The sequence below is a fragment of the Oxyura jamaicensis genome, chromosome 18, assembly GCF_011077185.1.
Source record: "Oxyura jamaicensis isolate SHBP4307 breed ruddy duck chromosome 18, BPBGC_Ojam_1.0, whole genome shotgun sequence".
In the NCBI taxonomy this organism is placed as follows: Eukaryota; Metazoa; Chordata; class Aves; order Anseriformes; family Anatidae; genus Oxyura; species Oxyura jamaicensis.
Genome location: NC_048910.1, coordinates 2634339 through 2647424, shown reverse-complemented (window position 1 = coordinate 2647424; position 13086 = coordinate 2634339). Strand labels below are relative to the sequence as shown.

Below are 13086 nucleotides of genomic sequence, written 5' to 3'. Positions count from 1 at the left end.
CGGCAGAAATGTCCAATTTATAGCTCAGGGTCTGTCTATAAATATGTAGTCCAAAGCTACCACTCTTTGTAGATACAAGGAGGGGGGGGAATGTTTATCTGCAGCGTATTATGGCTAACCTAAGACCATGTTTCAGGAAAGCATCGCTACTCAGGAAAATACGGGGCACATAATTAATGCAAAGTCATTGAGACCGAGACAAGTCTTCAGATCACAAGCAGTTTCTTTCTTGCCCAGCAACTGCTTATTTGCCTGTGTGATATGTGAAGTCATGCTTAGTTTTCTAAAGAAAAATGATTTAAAGAGGTCTGAAAGTCATATTGCTACGAGCAGAGCTATGGGGCAGCATCACAGCACTGATGCCTCTTCCCTCCCGGGCTGCAGCAGCTGAGGGCTTTTCCCACTCAAGTCACATCATTTTAGGCAGCTTGAATGCAGGAAGGGCCTGCTGCTCTGCAGTGAAACTGGAAACCAGTTTAACTGTGTGGGATGGTGGATTTCATCACAAGCAAGAAGGGCCTGGGGAGGTGGATGCAGGGAGACATGGCTGGTCCTGCTGCCACTGATGTCCCCAGGGTCCAGGCTGCTGCTGAGCAGGTCAAGGTCTGGGCGATGCCTGCCTGGGCTGCAGCTTGGCCCTGGGGCAGAAACTGGGACTCCTGCTTCAGGAGGAGGAACTGCATCCCCACCTCCAGGTCCTTGGCCCAGCTTTTAGGGGAAAACATCGAATTTTGGTCACACTTCTACATCCCTCATACATCTTCTCTGGGCAGCTGCAAGAAGTGAGGGAGGATGAAAGGCAGTGGTTGAACAGTGAGCAAACGCCAAGAGCAGCTCCTGTGAATGGATTTGGGATCCATTTGGGGATCGGGTGTGTGCGGCTGCCTGATCCCCACTGAGGCTGCAAGTGCCTGGGAAAGGCAAAGTGCCACCAGCCTGCGGGTCCCCTCCTCCTGCCACCTCTCTGGTGTGACACCGCAATTCTTTCTCCCGGTACTGCTCAGCACTCGGTTGTTGCCATATAAACACAGAGCCAAAGAAATGAGGAAATAAAAAAAGGCAGCACTTGGAGTATTATCAATGACATTTAATCTTAACACCAGGATGACACCTACAGTGTTTAAACCAACGCATTGCCATGTCAGCAACTGTGCAAACAAGATCAAAAGGCTGCTGAAGCTGCAGCTCCAGCTCCACGCATTTTGGCAGAGATGTGTGATGGCCAGGGGAGCTCCAGGAGCCATGGCTCTGCACTGATGGGTCCTGAGCACGCAGGAGACAGCCAGCCCTGCAGGCACAGGACACACGTGGTGGGCACAGCACCCGTCTGACTGCGAGCAGAAGTTGCTGTGCAATTGGTCCGTGTGTCTTCAGTCCCAATGTAACTTGACAAATTTGAGCGTATTGAAAATATATTATGTCATGGCATGGAATGGATTTTAAACGCACCAATTGGCTTGCTCTGGAACATTTTAAATACCTGTTAGAGTGCTGCCACATGGCCCGGCAGGGTGTAACTGCGTAATGAGATGAAATTGAGCAAAGGAAAATTAAGGCCAAATAACAGCAGCAAATTCCTTGGGAATGAGGTCTCCTGTTCCCAGACCGCATCCGTGCTGGAGAGCTGAACTGCAGGGAGGGTGTTGCAGCATGCCCATCCCAGCAAAGCAGTTCCACCCTGCAAACCAGAAACCAGGAGAGCTTAACTCTTATTCTTGAAGCAAGCCCTTCAACAGGGCATCCCACAGCTAACGGTGGTGCTGCCCGAGGGCTGGGGGCTCTGGGAAAGAGCAATGGTCTTTCAGAATGGAAAATAACCCGAAAGAAGTAAAGGGAAAACCCCCAAAAGAGAAAGGGAAAACACCAGATGCCAGGAAACAATGGCTTCACCCCTCTTTGCTGATTCTTTTTAGGAGCATCTGACTGCATCCTGGACCTCCACCCTCACACATACCCATGTGTCCAGACCTTAAGCTTCAACCAATAATAGCAAATTTCATATCCCAGATCAAAAGTTGTAAAAGCAACATGCTTGTCCCAGGCATGTATGCGTACTATCTGGGGCCTTAAAATCCTATCATATAAGCCACAGATATCTCCTATGCCCCCATCAGCTCCCTTGCCGTTCCCCTTAACCCTAAACCAGGCCAGATTTCCTCCCAGTGAGTCAAGAAGTCTGATGGAGCAGTTCTGTGCCTCCTCTGATTTCATACCTTTTTCTGCCAAAGCTTGTTTGTGTTCTCTCAGGGCTATGAGGAAACAGCCCCCACTTAAATTCCATTAGAGATTGACTCCTGGAGTCCATTTTGACAAATAAAGACACTTTTGCTGGACTGCCATGTTACAGCCCCAAAGCCGGAGGGGGGACACGTGTCCCACAGAGGTGCCTCAAGGTTTGCATCTCCTCCAGTATTTTTGGAGTGAAACGTGCACAACCTGCACAGGGCTTTTGGAGACCTTGTCTCCAGGTCTGGATGGTGCTGAGTGGTTTCACCACCTGCTGAACCCTTCTCAAAGCCTGGCCGTGCCTTTGAACGCGTGTTCCAGTTGTGCTATAGAAAACCTTTACAAAGCATTGGCCAGCTGCCTAGAAAATGACTGAATGAGAACCTCTGTTTTCTGGCCATGGAATAATCGGTTACCTGGCTATCTATGACTGCTCCACTGCATGTCATCGAAGGACAATTCGCTCATTCATTCATTCACAGCAAACTCCATTAACCTCATATGTGAGCCAAAAGGGTTCCGCATCTTGAAGATGCCCCATGAGTCTCTCCATGACACCAGCTAATTATCTCCTCATTAACAACAACATTAGCATTCCATCTGATATATACAAGTTAATTTGTTAATTGCACTTTAATTACAAAGTTATTAAGAGCTCAGAGGCATTCAACAGAAGATTGCAATTAACACAAGCTGCAAAATTGCTACTGGCAATTTGGAGATGTTATCGGAAACTGATTCTCTGCGTTCAAGTGAAGATGGAAAAGAGACAGGAGATTTATGGGCTGACATAACAAATTCTCTCTGTTCCCTCTGAAGATGCTTTCATCCGCACCCTGGGAAGCGCCAGGAGCTGCCATGTTCAGACACTCTTCAGCGTGGCTGAGGTCTCTGGCCTGTGTTTCCAGAACCTCTGTTCCTCACCATGCACCCAGCAGAGGCTGGAGGGAAGAAGGAACTAAGGAGTCATCCACGGGACTCGGTAAGTTGCATGAAGTATTTGGCGTCTTGCAGATCAGGCCTGCAAGTGGATGCAGAATTGCTGGTGCTTTCTTCTGTTGTGGAGAGGCCACAGAAAGGTCTTATTCCTCGTGAATTGTGTCTGCACATTGCACTGGTTGCCCAGGATGCTGAGCACCTCCCTGCCTTCAGTTCAGCACAACTCACACCACCCCCTGTGGTGCTGGGCAAGGTTTTGTTTTACTAGATGTCCACACAGAGGAATGCTTACATTGCTGGGTGGACACCCCAGGGATGAGGCTGCACCTTGGCCGTGCTCCTTCCTGAACCCATACACATCGGGATCTCCCGGGTGGCCTCCAAAACACTAAAAATCTCAATGACTGAGACCACGTTCTCAAACCCTTGGAGCCCTAATGATTAAAAATAACAACCTGGTATAACCAGGCATCATGCTCAGGATATAATTAAGGCTTTGTTCCTTCCCAGCATGCTGGATTTCATGACCAACACCCCAATCTTCTCTGCGCCTCCTGGAGAAAACCAGGCAGGGGGGGCTCCCCTGGGCTCGGTGAGATTTCCTGGTCTCTTTTTCTTTCTTTCCATTTATCTGAAGCCTCTTACTGCAGCGTCATTCCTTAGATTAGCTGTCAGATCTGCTGGAAAAATGCACTGGTGAATATGGCCATTATCCACCCAGCCAGACAGAGCAGAACCCCGTCGCTGCTGTGTAAAAGGTGCACCGTGGATGGAAAAAAGCAGGACACTGACTGTAGTACATGCCAAAGGCTGAAATAAATGATAAATACAGAGGATTTACAGATGGATTTAAGATAAAATTCCACTTTTCTACTAGCCTTACTAATGGTGAATTTCTTAAATGCTTTCATTTTGTAACTTATGAAAGACTGAGTTATGAAATGCCAATTGCACTTTACTAAAAAGGCCCCAAAGAAATTTTCTAGCTCCTTTGAATAAAGAACTTTTAGGGAATAACCACCAGCCCAAGGATTAGGGCATCCCAGAGAATGGGGGAAAGAAGAGAATTACATTTCTGCTAGAGAATTCTATAAAACAGTGTTCAGAAACCATGCAGATACAGAAAGGAATTTATTCCCTATAAATTATATATATATAGGCTCATTTCTACAGATCTGTATTATGTGCATTTCAGCTGGCCTCTGTTCCTTTCATCTCAATTCATCTTTATTGCACTGTTACCTACGGGACTCCATCCCACTTTTGCAATATAAAACATCTCTGGAAGTACCAAGTTTTCCCCACCATTCCCCCTGGACCTGAGCGTTTTCCCTGTTGCACCACACTCCGCTGCCACCGCTGGTCTGTGCTCAGGCTCCCTCTGCCTTCACCAGCTCATGGGGACACCTCACAATGCCGACACACTGAGGACAGGCTTGGTGATGGCTCTGCATTAGGATAAATTACTTGATTTCATCCAACATTACATTTCATAGCTGAAATTACCATTTTTCTCCTCAAGGTGATTCCTACCCACCTTTTCCAGTGAGAACACTTTGGAGGACTTTGGGAATGACATGGAAAGGAAGGAGTTTGGAAGGGTTCCTCCTGAACCTGAACTCACGAACTCCACGCTCGGCACTGGAGCAATCACTGCGATGCTCCACAGCACACCAGCTAGATGAGATTTAGTGTGAAAATGATCCAAACACACACTTCAGTTTGAGCAGCAAATCAAAACGTGTCAGCAGCAGTCACCCCCTCAGATTAGTTCTGCACAAGCTGCAGAAATGAAAAACCACTCCTCCGATCTGTCCCATGGTAAGAGCAGGAATAAGACAAGTTATAAATACAACTTTGACAACTCGCAGCAAAACCCCAAATAAGAAAAGCTCCTTTTGTTACTCACTTTGGTGAAGCTGCAGTTCCTCAGCTTTCTGATGCTAAAGCACTGGGGGGGGGGGGGGGGGGGGCCAGAGCAGAGGGAAAGCAGTTCCCAGAGGGGAAGGCATGGTTAAATTTGCTTTGCATTTTGCTGTGCTAAAGGAATCTCATTCCAGTTAGTTTGCAGTTATCAAAGGTAGAGATAATAATAATAATTACAATTTTTCCTATATTATTACTTTGAAAAAGAGCTAATTCCAGCAGAAAAGTATCTTTGATATGCTAAAAACCATTCTTGCACTCATCACATATTTCAGTCCAAAGTGGGAGGAATATATTCATAAAATCATGATGCTTCAAAGAACCATCTAGATCTGCTTGGACAAATGCTCATTGATTTTAATGAAAACCGAGGGAAAATTCAAACAAATGGAGGCCGGAGTAGTTCCTGGACCTCTGCCTGGTGAAGTTTCACGTGCTGGGGTCGTTGTTCCCCCATGAGCAGGTCTCCTTCAATGCACAAGATGCAAATGGAAGAGGACAAGAAAAGACATTGAATACAAGTCAAAAAATGGTGGGAGAAAAAGGAGTGGTTGGGGATAAAAGATCAGCAAAGGTAAGGACTGCAGGGAGAGCATGGAGCTGGTGGGAAATATCTGGGGGGGGGGTGGTCCTACACCTAGAGAGGGTGGAAAAGAGGCTCACATGGACACTGCCTTTCTGTGCTGGCATCTCTGCAAGGTTGGGGCTCCTCATCCTGGTCCATTCCTGGGGGGCTTTCTGCAGAGTACCATCATGCAGGGGCCCGAAGGTGTTGCTCTCACATCTTCCCTCAAATTTTGCAGTGGGTAAACAGAGCTGTCAGACACCAGGACTCTGACCATACTAAATATTAAGTGTGAGTAGTAAGTGCCGCAGACTTCCCACGTGCTGGCTGGAAAAAAAACAGTGCCAGCGTTAAACTGCTTGGCACCACCTCTGAGGGCTGCATCTCAGGCTCCAGGGGGAAAAAATAAAGAAAAAGAAGAAAACCAACCTTGGAAGTGGCCAAACTCGCCTGTTTTCAGGGGAGATTTAAACACAACCTCAGCTGCCTGAGGTATGCAAGCTGTTTTCAGGATAAAGGCATGGGATTGAGTAAACCTGAGAGAAGTCAGCATTTCAAGCAACAATTATGAGAAACTCCGTGCCAGCTCCATCAGCTGGAGACAGCCAAAATTTTCGATTCAAGACATTTTTAAAACAGACTAATCTGGCCCAATGGAAATGCTCATCCCAACTATAATCTGAGTTTTTTCTATCAAAGCTCAAAGGCTTGCAGGACCATGACAACTGAAAAATGAAGTGTCTACCAATCAAAGAAAAAGCACCAGTAAAACCTATTTATTTTGATGAAGCAGCTAATTCTCTTCGATTTGGATTACCAAAAAAAATGCCTGAAATGCTTACTTCTTGGCTGCCAAAAGTCAGGAACATTCAGTCTCTGATGTTTAGACAAAACTCGACTAATTTTATTTACAACTGATCAACAGTTTTCCTCCCAGAAACTGTCTTCATTCCATCTATTCTGAGTCGAGCTGGGTTGCCTTTAGACAGCAAAGGCTTTAATATTATTTACAAAGGACAGGAGATAGCATGGAGCAGGCCCTTCTCACACACCTGGGGGCACATGAGTAGACAAATACACATGCAACAGGACTTCGGTTACTGCAAAAAGCAAGACAGAAGTGCCTTTCTCAGTAATGACCTGACACCAGCTGTGGATGTGCGTTTCTGGGGTTGTACCCAGCAAAAACCTTCCCCCACTGCCAGCACAGGCTGGCTGAAGGGATGAGGCTGGTTTGCTGGCTTTCAGTGCAGTGATGAAACTACCAATTCTGCTGCTGTCTGGCCTAATTAAAGTAAAATTATCAACAGCACATGAAATGCCACCAGAATGTAAGAAATAGGGGCTAATTCTAAAAGCAAGCAATTGCATGGCTGTCTCAGTGTTGAGAGGTCCAGGACCAAGCCCACAGGTGCAACCAGGTGAAGGAGAGCACTGAATTTACCCCAGGTCCCAGGAGGTGCCCCAGGTGTTCAGTCCCAGGGAGGTCTCCCTTGCTTTTCAAGGAAAAAAAAAGCTCAAAAGTTTTCCAAAACCAACAGCACTCCCCTTAATGTTTGTCTCAGTTACAGAGCATTTCATTTAATGTCACTGACCAGCAGTTCCCATCCATGGCCCTATCCAGCAAAGCACTTTGGCCGTGCTCTCACCATGGAGTCAGAAGAAACCTTCACTTGCCAAAGGACAGGGCCACATTCAGCTGATGGAGACCACCAAGGTGGCTTTTGGGGCTGTCTGCTCTACAAGGGCAGACAGTGACTTCTTGCCACCTCCAGACAAGCTCAGCAGCATCCTCACATTCACCCAGCTCAACCAGCTTGCTAAAATCAGCCACGTGTGAGCATGTCAGCAGCAAGACCTGCTCCTGCAGGTCCACCCCAGTCTTCTCCAGGGCCAGCAGGGGGGTCTGAGCAGGCAGCTGCAGTTTGGCCGTCGCGAGCCAGTTCCCAGGAGGAAAGCACCTTGGAGCTCGCCCCAGTTCCTGCACGGACCCAGCACAGGAATGTGGTGGGAAGCCAAGGACTTGTCAGGCTCTCTCCCGCTGCAGATTTGCCAGGAGGTCTATAAAAATGTCATTGTCTCTCAGCTGCTGGTGATTATATTCCCCTTTACTATGGCTGCTGGTAATATGTATGTGTGTATATATAAGGGGAAATATCATTTCTGCGCAGGGCTGGCCTCCCCCTGGCCTTTTTCAAACAATAATAGACTAAATATAAAGAGACAGAAGCCGTTACTCGGCTCTTTAACCAGTGCCAAGGAAAATGAATAATTAAGAGCATATTACTTGCAATGAATTTATACTGATGCTTTTAAGTTAGGACCTACTAAGATCCTTTTTAAAATACATCATTCCCCCTTCATCTTTCATACAGAGTTCATATTCCAACCTAATACTTTATAGCAGCTACTGTTTAGAACCGAGTTAAAAGAAAAGCAGGCTTTAGGTTTCGATTACACGCCAGAAAGGAGCTCGGTGTAAAGGAATGAGGCAGTTAATCTGTTTTGTCTGTATTCTACCTGCCTGCAACTTTGCATCTCATCAGCCAGAAGAGATTACTTTGGCACCTTAAGCACCAGCTGCTAGAAACATGGACCTAAAGAGAGAATTGAAGCAGCCACCAGCAAAGATCACAGATGTCGATGCTACTTGCAAATATGATGGTGCTATGGAGTAGTTGGTCCGAGAGGAGCCCTGAGCTCTCTATCAGAGCCCATGGGCTCAGTTCATTCCCCCACTCCCCCCTCTCCCTTTTTTAAATAAAAAAATTAATAATCACCCTCCTCTTCTGAGGGGGACAGAGGGGCCTGTCCCCTGCTCATCACCCACCATGAGACCAGGGCTGCAGCATGCTGGTACAGCAGCCTGGAGGAGGCTTTGATGGCCAGAGAACCTCAGGAGACCTTGTTTAGTGAAAGACTGCAGTGTTTGGGGTATTAATTCCACTAAGTGCTCATCCAGGGGAAGATTTGCTGGTCAGCTGTCCAGTATGGGAAGCTCTGTGATGTGAAGCAGGAACCAAAGGACCCACAAAAAGAGGTTCAGGATGCTCCATTAGCGAGCTCATTCAAGAAAAGGCTGAGAGGTGATTTGATTACAAAACCTCCAGGAGAGGCTGTGACACCAACAGGTGAAGTTACAGCAAGTTTTGGTAGCTGTTAAGCAGAAGTTAAACAAAACCATCTGGGAACAATTGCAAATTGTTGACATCTCTTAGCTGTATCTGCATGTGTGCTGCCCTGCATGAGCAGGCTCACAAAGGGTTTGTGGGGATCTTGGGCCTGAATTACACAGAAGGTCAGCCTGGGTCATGCCTATGGTCTGCTAAGGCCTCGCAGGCTTTGCGCGGTGAGTCTGTGCAGAAGCCTTCGGGTTAGTTTTATTCCAAACACAAGATCCCAGTAGCAATGTCCCTGATCAGTGACAATGAGCACAAGTTAGCAGCAATACAAAGCCGCAGCACATATCTGCTCAGCTGGCTCAGCATTATCAGAAGTGGTTCCTCCTGCTGGTTTGGCTGTTTGGGGGGTTTCTCCTGCATGTTTGGCTGCACAGAAAAGTTCCTATCAGCTGGCTGCTTGCCTTCCAAGCCACCTGCTCACCCAGGCCACTGAATGTATGGAAGATACTCTAGCAAGTGGAAAAAAAAAAAAAAAAAAAGAAAAGAAAAAAGAAATTTCCCATTTTCCACAGTCAGTTCAGCAGCAGCCCCTTGTGATCAGTGCATTATGCATCCATTGCAAACATCTAACCACCAGTAATTACAAGCCATTTTGGTATTTCTCTGTGTAACTCCCCTGTCACTCCCACAGTCTAAGGAGGTGCATGTAAGTGGTCATCACAAGCCAGGGAAAGATGTAAAGGTAGTGGATTTGTACTGACAACCTATGAAATCCAAGATAACACCTTTTCCTTGGATCCAAAATCCTTCACAAGTTTTCCCTCAGAAGCCAGCCACAAGGCCAGCAAAGAGGCCCCTCTGCTGCCGAGATGCCCGCTTTCAAATGCTCAGCTTACATAAAGGAGAGGAAACAAACTGCAGCAGCCTTTCAGAACAGCAACAAACATGTTCCAGATTACATTTCATTAAAAAAACACTCGTGGAGTATCATCTGTGACCACCAGCAATCTCCCACCCACAGCTGCTTTTTGGCAGCCCTGTTATAGCCCCCAGCAAGGCTTTACATTTAATGGGCCTGAGAGTTCAGCAGGTCTTGTGAATCAAAAGTTGCTCATGAATCAGAGACTAGATGGAAAATACAAGCTCCATGAGCCCCCAAGTGTGCTGTCTGAAACATCTCCCCTTTAGAGGAGCTCTCACTGAGGTCTGTTTGCTTTCATTCAGCTCCACCTTTCCTTCCTCTCCCATTCAGCCCTGGGAAGCAGCTGGACCACACCGATGCTCTGCAGGCTGTCGGGTGAGGAGATCTAACCTAACCCACTGCTATTTGTTGCCGCCAGCAAGGAGCTGGACAAACTGTTGTGTCCCACTCACATGGGGCACTGGTAAGAGCAGGAGACTGGAAGGGACACATCTGGGTTTGATACCAGCTTCGTGCTGTAGCTCAGTGACCCCCAGGGAGAACTTCAGCCACATCCTCCTGCAGCCGAGCCTGCACTGAAGGTTGTGCTCCTCAGGGTCTGCAAACATCTGAGGTATCTTCTGTGCCCAAGAAAGATGTGGAGAGTGGCTCAGCCTCCTAGGAAAATGGTGACCCTTGTGAAGAACTAACCCTCCTGTCCATGAGATGAGGAGTTCTTGTTCCCCCAGCATCAGCAGGTTAATAGGGCAACGTGGGGAAACTGAAGTCATTGCTGCTTACAGAGCACCAAACTTATCAAGAGAAAGCATGCCCAGGGTGTTAACTCCACAGTGCTGAATGCTAACAGTGGCAATCTTTGTTTTTAACCAAAATATAATAAATAACGTTTTAAGCTGCTATCGCTCTTTAGAGAAAGGAATTTCCACCAGGTGAGTTGGACACACAGGAGCAGTATTTGCAGGCACTCGATGGCTCTGATCCCAGAGGCGTTAACCACACCACTAGTACCCAGGCAATTTTAAATTTCTGTTTGAATATTCCTACAAGTGCCACTCCTGAGTTGATTTAACACCACGGCTGTGGCGTCTAATAGCTCTCCAGTGATTAATAACAGTCATTTGTTCAAAGCTAACAGCCCCAGTGTGACAGTAACAGATAAATTAGCAACATTAAAAATATGCTAAAGAAAACATTTATGTACTGGATCAGTGCAGTATTTGATAGTAATATACATCAGTTGTGCCAATAACTAGCTATTAATGATGAGTGCTATATGTTTAAGCAATTTTTGCCCAGTTGCCTTGTAATTGTTCTGACACTGTTCATATTTAACTTGACGAGATGGGCCAGTTCTTATGGACATTAGTGGGGCTTTTATGTGGCAGATGGTGGGAGGAACAAGGAGAAGGTATGGCATTGTGTCCCTATCAGTCCTGTTTGTCACTGAGAAGCCAATGTGCCAAGTAATATTTGGGCATAAATTATAAGGCTGTTTACCACACTACGTCCCCAGCATTAAATGTCATGCAAAACATTTTAATAATGCAAATTAAAATTCTTATGCTCAGCACATCCCGAGATGCTGTGCTTGCTTACCAGAACTCCCTGCAGAGTGCTCCTGCCCCAGGGATGGCCAGCATCCGAGGGCAGCCAAGCTCATGCCCTGTACCACAGCCTTCCGACCCCATTCCAGCCCAGAGAGGAGATATTTAACCTAACTTCTGACAGAGGCCTGAGGCTGGCCTGGCCACGTCCCCATGGTGGGTGAGAAGAGCAATGTGACATCCCCACTTGATCTCCTATAGGCTGGGGAATACAATCCCAAGACCTCATAGTGTCCACTTGTAAAGGAACAACTGACCCAGCTGGGTGCATCCTTGCATTTTGCTCTTATTTGTGCTCACGGAGCACAGCAGACTGACTGCCATGGTTCTGTTCAGTTCTTTAGACAAGAGGAGGCAGACCTTCTGTTGAAATTACCCATTGCAACATTATGCTCCTGCAGAAGTGTTTATGTTATTAGGAGGGATTGGCTTTCATGTGCTTCCACCACGGACATTGAGGTGTTTGCAACAGGACAGCACAGTCTGCAGTTTTCCCTGTACATGTGATTCAGGGCATGCAATAGATGCTGCCAGTTGCCCTGGTTTTGATGCACACAAGGCTACCACAAGCACTGTTGAGGCGGCAATATTCCTAAACAAATTTACAAGGCAGGCATGAACCCCAAAACTTAGGACTAAGTAGCAGAAAACCTAACAGTCTGATCCCAGATAGGGGCACACAGCCTTCCACCCCTGGCACAACAACTGCTCACACAGCCTGAGAGCAAATTTCAAAGTTTACCTGCGGGTGGTGATTCTGCATGTGTCAGACACGTCTCCAAAGGGCTCCAAGAACAGGACCATGCTGTCAACACGCGCACACGTGCGTGGAAGTTGGACGTGGAGGCTGTGCTGACAGATACATGAGCTCATTGTTTCATGCAGGTTGTTCTGTGGTGCTCAGCCTCTACTCAAAAGGCCCACTGCAACGGAGATGATCAGGAAATGTTTATCTCTCCTGTCACACCATAATGGACCACTATAATTAGGCATGTCTAACTTCCTCTAAATACTGACTCTGCTTCCAGACTCTGTCTGGTTTTTGGGTGTTTGTTTAAACACTCCCATTTTCCATTTAAAAAAAAAAAAAAAAGAAAGAGAGAGAGAGAGAGAAAAGAAACCTTTTCAACCATAAGCCTTCCAATCAGTTGATAAGCAATTTCATATATTTTTTAAAAAAAAAAAAAAAATGTTATTTTGAGGAAAAATCTCAAGGTATCTCCTACCTGGGATGGTTTCCTCCCGGGACCTCCAGCGATTTTTGCAAAGGGAGGACAGAGGCTGGGGAGGGCCACTGATGAGCAGAGAAACAAAAGCCTTTACCTCTCCCTTGCTGTGATTTATAGCAAAGCACCCCAATCCGAGCCCTATTCCTCTCACCTCCAGCTCTGTTTTTCCCACCTGCTGGCAATAACAGCTTCTCTGCAAAGGCTCTGCAGCCTCACCCTGCAGAACATCTCTGTACTGGTACCTACAGATGGGGCTGGCGGTCACTGCCTGTGCAGAGGCATGGAGACACCTCCCAGAACTCACTCTTGAGTTACCCAATGTAAAATCTGGGACCTACTGTCCCATAAAGGCCAGCTTACAGCCCTGAGCTGTAGAGGAATATCATCTCAGGGGCGATGCTTGCATCCATTTTATAACCTCTCTTGTAGAAGCAGGAGAATCAAATCTGAGAAGAACTGATTTGAGGTGCAAAAATGCAAGGAAGTATATTTACCTAAGGAAAAAGCATGGGAATACCAGATCAGACAATGGCTGAGTAAATGAACACTTACA

The 13086-nt window shown here is 46.8% G+C and overlaps 1 long non-coding RNA gene across 1 annotated transcript; it reads right to left on the bottom strand.

Annotated features, from left to right (window-relative positions):
- Nucleotides 1-7939: 7939 nt before the first annotated feature.
- LOC118175948 lies at nucleotides 7940-12660 on the bottom strand. The gene is made up of 3 exons (XR_004755207.1): nucleotides 12531-12660; nucleotides 12047-12227; nucleotides 7940-9285 (listed from the first exon to the last, which is right to left on the bottom strand). It is a non-coding gene; the product is annotated as an uncharacterized LOC118175948 (long non-coding RNA).
- Between the last annotated feature and the right edge of the window lie 426 nt (nucleotides 12661-13086).